This window comes from Lepidothrix coronata, unplaced genomic scaffold, assembly GCF_001604755.1.
Source record: "Lepidothrix coronata isolate B3197 unplaced genomic scaffold, Lepidothrix_coronata-1.0 Scaffold102, whole genome shotgun sequence".
NCBI classification, from domain to species: domain Eukaryota; kingdom Metazoa; phylum Chordata; class Aves; order Passeriformes; family Pipridae; genus Lepidothrix; species Lepidothrix coronata.
The window spans coordinates 3190041-3197524 of NW_016690282.1; the positions used below are offsets into that span (position 1 = coordinate 3190041).

Genomic DNA, 7484 nt, shown 5'->3' on the forward strand with positions numbered 1-7484 from the left:
ATGCCTTCATCAGAAAAGGCAATTATGAGTGCTCCACAAACCCTCACATCTCTGGTTCTTCTTCCCACGCAGCATCCTTCCTTGTTTCCTCCTGCTGCCAAGTGCTCCTCTCACATCTATTTTTGGACAGCTGGAGGACCCATAAGCTCCTGTGCCTTGAAGACATCTGCAGGTAATAACCTGCTGGCACTCCCCCACAAGGGACAACCACTTGCCTTCCTCTCCTGTCCTGCTATCAGACATCCCATTCCACATCCCCTTCACACATCCCGGCTCCCTGCCCTGCCAGCACCCTCCCTCGGGAGTGGGGCCAACAACCCCTCCGTATCCAATCAGACATCAAACCTATCTTGGTTTTCGTGGGGCTGATGTCTCTGGGGCACTTCAAATTACAAAATGGCTCATCAGAAAAGCAGGTATTATGGAGGGGAACTAAACATAACGCATAATCCTCTCTAATCACACCATCTTAACCACATGAGGGCTTGCCTAAAACCTGCACTCCCTCCAGAGACATGCACAGCCATCCTGGGCTGCCCACCATTCCCGTCCCTCACTTGCTGACACACAGAGATATTAAAAGTCCTGTCATGCATATGCAATAACTCAGGCCTTTTCATTATTATTAGTGTAAGTAGTACTGTTATTGTTATTGTTGTTATCGGTGGCACTATACCTTTATATAAACAAGAGAAATTGTCAGATGAAAGACCATGAGAAATGTGCACCATAAAATGCAATAGGATGCTTCATTATTTTTGCGTGGGTCTGTGAGAAGATGGATGAAGCTCCTGTCTGGACACCACCTGCTGCAAACGCCAGAGCTGCAAAGCACTGGGGCCAGCACTCTGACAAATCCCAGCTCCAAAGGACCCCTGGCCCTGGTTTTTCATTGTCTCTACCATCTTCGCAGGGTGCAGACTCCCTGCTGGCCACTGACCAGCTTCAAAGTCTGCATTCTGCCCAGTCCTTCAAGGGCAGAGCCACTACACACACAACCACTCCCTTCTGATTTCCCAGCAGCTGGAGCAGTTCCTCCCCTCCCCAGCCACTCCCTCTCCCCTATAGCAAGTAATCCACCTTTTTGGCAGTACCCCCCTTGTCAGGAAAGCAGTGTCCTGTCTCACTTCCTTCTCCCAATTCCCACTGTGGGGGTGACTCCAATCGTTTTAGCCAGATGATGAAAGTCCCAAACTGGGAACTATTGCCTGTCACCTCCTCTGTTGTGCAGACTTAAACTGCCTTCCTGATGACACACTCATCACCTTTGAACGCCCCTCAGCCAAGCTCAGTCCTCCCACGCTGCTGTGGCTCACCAACCCTGGACAGGCCACCAGCCCCTTGCTCACAGTAGAGCCTGCAGCACACTCCGGGTACAGGAGCTCATCAGCACACAGGAGAGATTCCCCAAACACAGTGCTCATAGAAAAAAAATCATCTTTTCAAGTGCAGCACAGCAACCTCTCTCTATTTCCAGGGGCACTTCACACTGCTCTTTTTCAGACACCTATGGAGCCCTTGCCCTGCCACCTGCGCACAATCGCTGCCTATATTAAATCAAACTCTAGGGAGGGGAGTGGCTTGACGGTCTGTATCACAATAACAGACAAATTCCTGAGGGCTAATCCTATTTGGACATGAATTCCCACAACTACCTCCCTTTGTCCCTCCCTCAGTTTCACCAGCTGAAGTGGACACAGCTGAACAGACCTGACCTTGCTTTAACTCAGTTCAATTGTTACAACTTGCTTCGGATGATTTCTGTTTGCAGGATCCTTTAGCTACTGAGGAGGATGGTAATGTTACAGGTGTTGAGTTTCTTCTCACTCCAGCCAAGGAGTGCTGACTGCAAAGCTTTGTGGCAATGGCTGGAAAATTGCTACACACAGATCGCTGCTGTTTAAATTTTCAAAAGCAATCAAGTAAGACTTAAAGGTGCTTCTGAGAAGCATAAGGCTGTAGTTTTACAAGTAAAAGCCTATCTAGATAAAGGTAGGGAGATGTTTCTTCTTGCACATATGAGTCAGCAGCTTTAACACCGTAAAAAGCTCTTTACATTTGTTTTGTTAGTTCATGTTTTTCATGGGTGGTTTTTAAAGAAAATCCCAACATATAAATGGAAAAGCCTCCACAGTTCTGACAGATTTCATTTAGAACATATGATTAAACTATATATGCAATGCTAGTCCACTTTTAGCCTTACTGAAAGATAGAAAAGCATGTTTTTTTCCAACGTATAGAGCACATTTTAGACGGGTTTCTGGGCTGCAAAATTCATTTATAGTTACAACATAAGCTCTTTGTCTTCAGAGAGAGCAAATACTTTTTTGATGCCTTCAAAAAGCTGCCAGTCCAATCCTTCCCAGAGACCCAGCAATGCTGACTGATGCTCCATGCTGAGTTCATGCAGCTACTCCATGCTAGGCAGCTCCTCTGCCACCCCAGAAGTTCAGATAAGGGTGACACAAGCAGCCAGCCTCTGACAAAACCAATTCTGCGTTTTGTGCAGGCCAAAGGGTGAAATCTCCATGCTCTCACACAAGCAGTGTGTCACCCTCAGGGAGACCCACCTAGGCGGAGGGAGGGTTTACCCTCATGCTTTTGAGCACCAGATCATTGGTGCTCCCAAGTCCACACATAGGTATCTGCAAATCATGGTTTTTGAACCTGCATCCAGTGTTGGAACAAGCTGTCCCTGTTGCCTCTCCTGCACGGAAAACATTAAAGGCCAAGACTTAAAACACAACTGAGTCAAAGTGATGACTCAGCCAGCAACCACAATGGGGAGATATTTCACTGGCAGTTTTGACATCAGATTTGACACTACTGGCAGTGGCATAAATCCCTGAGGGGACGCCAGCATTTGGAGTGCAGCACAGAACAGCCTGGATACCATGCTGTTATCACAGGGCTACACACAATTTTCTCTATTTAAAAAATCCTATAGCCATCCCATGGACATCCTAAGTCCAGCTGGATAAATTAGATGTAGAATACAACCCGAGCCCAGCAAGGATATGCAGTGTAACAGCCGAGCTACAAACACTGCCTGAACTATTTCTCGTGACATGTGATGTCTCACACGCTGCAGGCAGCTGCCAATACCATTGCTGAAGGGATTTTTAAAAAGGGAAGTTTGATATTTAGGATGCAAACCTAGAGGATTTATGTAAGGATGTATTTGGATTTCTTTTCAGTGGTTCTCAGTCAAATCAACTCCAGTCTGAACTTTGACTTCAGCAAGGCTATGGCTTTACCACGTGAAGTTTCCAATTAAACAGTGGATAAAAACAGATAGGGTTACATGGGACTATGGCATACTGGCACATCAAGCATATGTAATCCCTTCTGCATATACAGGTTCATTCAGGTTTCATAGCAGAACTTCCATATTCCCAGTGCTTTACCTGTTTCTCATTAGCATTACCCACCATCCTCTCCACTCTCTGTGGTCTTTGCTGAAGACTGCCCTATCCATGGAGTTTGTACCATAAAATAATTTAGATCAGGGACACATTTCCCTAGTGATCTTTTTACTGAAACTGTCCTATGGGTATAATCTGTACTGCAGACACGGCTGTAGCAATTACGAAAATGTTTTGAAAGAGTTCAAGTTTTTTTATAGCAGTGGAACACTCCTCTCATTAAGGGGGCTGCATCACATTAATTAGCCAGGTACACTAATAACTATCTGGAGCACGAAACAAAATTCAGATAACTCAAACTCTCTCCATCAATCACAAATGATTCCAGGCTACAATTTGCACACATATACACATGCAGGGACACGTATTTTTTTGTGTGTGTGTCCATGTGAGCATGCAAGGCAGGCAGAAAGATAAAAAGCAAGCAATAATAACCCATGGGAGTTTCCTAAGGGATTGCTCCACATACAGGGAATAGTATTTAAGGAAAAGTAAAAAGAAGGTTAAAACCAGACACGTATCCATCAACTCAATTAAGATTCAAGGAGAAAAGCTAATGGCTGCCAGGTGGTACAAGGAGTTAACGCTCCTGCAAGGTGCAGCAGCAGAGGAAGCACTGGAGAAGGAACTCTGCTGTCTGTGAGCAGAATTAATGGGTGGTTCTGGACCGGCTGAGCTGCTGAGCTGCAGCTTCTCAATGAGTTGTTAATGGGGAACATGGCAAGTTAGGAAGTAATGAGGACTTTGTCAATACAGCTGTGGATAAAAGTGGGTAAGGAACCACTTAAGGAAAAAAACATGACACAAATCTGCAACTACAGATTCTGCGCTTTCCGGTGCTCAAGAAATTACTTGCAATATTTTTAGAAGCATTACAGAGGCTGAGAAGCAAAACACAACCACGGGACAGATCTTTTTATTAAACTAGAAGCAGCAAGCAAGAAAGAAATCTTGGTAACAGCAGCCTCATCTACAGTTCCTTCTCGTTTTTTTAATTCCTGGGAAAGCAAAAGAATGAACAAACCTAAATAACTCGCACCCGCTGCAGGTGGAGGCACTGGAGGAGCACTGCTTTTGTACGAAACACCCAGCACAAGATAAATGGCTCCATCACATCCTGGCTGGGTGCATTAGGGAAGGGGGACCCCACAAACAGGTCCACCCCTTCTCTATACCTCCATGCCTGCCTAAATAGCCATCTACATGGTACTCATTCTCAGCAGAACTGGCTTGCGTTGGTGCCAAAAATTTAGAGAGTTTCTGCCAAAGTGACCAGATTGAAAGAATATGAATTTGGGGCGGGAGGGGATCACACATCCATGTTATAGTTGGGTTTGTTGGCATTTAGAAGGTGGGGAATGTTTTTCACATTTTCTGAGCAAACCTGGCCTCTTTCCACCTCCTCCCCCTCCCATGAAAGCCGACTCCCCCCTGCAACAAGTTTTGCTATATAATTTTTCCCTTTTATTTTATGTAAAGACAAACACTCTTAAAACATACCGCATTCTCATTTCTTTACCTCCATGAAGAGTAAACACAGAGAAAGGCTCCCCAGAAACAAAGTGCCGGATTTATTCAAAGGTAAAAATCCCATTTTATGTGTCCCCCAAGACTCTGAGGGAGGTACTGCTTTTTGAGCTGGAAAGTGCTAAGCCAGGCAGCAATGCCACCATGCTGGATTCCTCTCCCATATCCAGCTTCTGCAGAAGGACGTGTAGAGCCTTTGCAGCTCCCTACCTCAGCCGAAATCCAGGTGGGCTGGTGTTGGGTGGGAAGAATGGGACGGTCTTATGATGCCACCAAGCCCTGCAACTGCTGTCAAAATTGTCTGACTGCATCCCACGACCCTCTCCACCCTGGGCCTGCACTGTCAGGGAGAAGGGGGCCAAGTCAGTAGCCAGCTTGGCTTCACAGGAGCCAAGGGCAACCCCTATTTCATGAAAATACTGCCTACAGCCAGATCCATACAGTCCTGGATTCTCTGCACCAGCAGGGACACAAGAAAGGCCAAGGATGGGGAAAGATGCCTGGACCTCCTTGCTTCCTTCTGGGCTTCTTCCAAAATAAAAGCAATTGCCACAGCTGGAGAGGGAATATGTCACACAGATACGCCACAACTCTTGCAAATCTTCTGCATATAAGTGTGTCATGTTTAACAAACCCATTTCCCCGCAACGCACAAAAACCCATCATGGAAACCGAAACCACCAGAATTAAGTCATGGACCACAAAGCAAGCTTGCATGTAAAAAACAAAAGATAGGAAATGAGCAGTAAAGCTCCTCAGAGCACTGAAGAGAAGTCAGCTTCACTGTTCTCCTTTCTGAGCAGTACAGGATGGTTACATCCAGCTGATTAAACGCCCAGAACTCAGCTCCATGGAAATATCCGGGCTCACACTTAGCCCTGCGTCGCTCCCACTCCAGCACTAAGTACTAACGCATGTTTGATTAGGCAACAGGAGATGTATCTGCTCCTTCCAAAAGTGACCACAAGCTCTTGGCAATAACACTGAGTACTTGCTCCGGCCCTCACCGCACGCCGCAGGCATTACGCTGCCCTGCCAAAGGAAGACATCCTGCCAGACGGAGTATTCAAAATAAAGCAAAGAACGATCGCTTTAAATAATCAGCATGTCAAGTGCTCTAAGGAACAGGACTTGTATTAAGGCGACCTCAGAGAAAGGAAAACCTATTAAAGCAAGTGCTAAAATATTCCTGCCCTTTTCACTTCTGCACAGGGAAGTCTGAAGAAGTCTTACAAAACCAGAGGCTCAGCATTATTCACTCCTATGTTCCCTCTGGTTCCAGTGGCATTACGCCCACAGATGGGGACTATGGATCAGGTGAAGGCATTTTTTAATTTTTTAAATTTTTTTTGTGCATACTACCCACTCTTGGACACGAGTTAAGCCTTCCACAATAGCAAGGCCGGATGACAAATCATGAAATTAAAAATAATTTAGAAGAAAAAAAATAAAATTCTGGATTCTTGTCATTTCCCTGGTTTTTTTCCTTCTTTGGAAATAACAGAACAAAAAGCGACAAACATGCTCATGGAGAGACCCAAACTTGAAAGGAAACAAAATGTCATCCAAAGGCAAATGGCAAAATTCCCAGTAACATCATTAATGCCAGGGTTTCATCTGGTATGGTCTTCTGTGAGTGATACAAAAGTATGTCAATTAAGATATCATATTATATACCATTTACAGCTACACATACAATGACATCCTCAAATGCTGCTTTTGAGATGCAGACCTCACACTGAAACAATAACCAAGCCACACATGCACAGCTGTTGGGGCACACGTGCACATCAGAGTTTGGCTCACATGTACACCCCAATACATACATTGGGATGTAAATGTGGAACCCAACTTGACAAATCAGCTTGCATTTGCATCACCACAATACCCATCCTAAAAGCTAATATCCATCACTTTCCAACCAACCAGCACCAGCCACTCCTCTCATCCATCCTGGGGATGCCTGGTTTACAGCTGGTGAGAAGTGTGGCAGGGAAACAGCACACAGTTGGAGACCTGCGTTACTAGAGGGTTTGCTGGGCTTTTGAGAGGACATGGATTTATTTTCTTGGTCAGCAATCTGTCCCAGTTGCTTTCTGCAGTGCCTGGGTGCAGAGCTGCCCTGCACTATGGCACCTGCCTGCCAGTTTCAGTGGCATCTCCTTCTCACCTTACATCAGACCCTGAGTCATAGCAGGGCTCCAGGTGTGCCTCCCCTGCCCTGGCCATCCCCAGAGCAGGGACAACAGCAGCACAGCCGGAACTTGCCACGTCCCTGGCCAGAGCGGCCCTGAGGTTACTCCTGTGCCCGGGTACTCAGTGCGGCTGGAGCCCACTATCTTTAATGACTTCTCCTTTCTACACACTACACCCTATTCATTTTCCACTTCCCCAATCACAGCTGTTGAGCCATATTAGCGCGCAGAAAAAAACCCCACATTTAAACCCAAACCTGCTAGGCCAGAAATAGAAGTTCTCATTTTCTTTTCCAAAACACAGAATAGCTGAGCAACAACGAAAGGAAAAGGAAAT

General features: G+C 45.9%; 1 protein-coding gene across 2 annotated transcripts in view; it reads right to left on the bottom strand.

The window, feature by feature from the left end:
• Positions 1 to 7484, bottom strand: part of BTBD11 (BTB domain containing 11) — a 182629-nt gene that overhangs the window by 62257 nt on the left and 112888 nt on the right. The gene's annotated exons all lie outside the window — the stretch shown is intronic.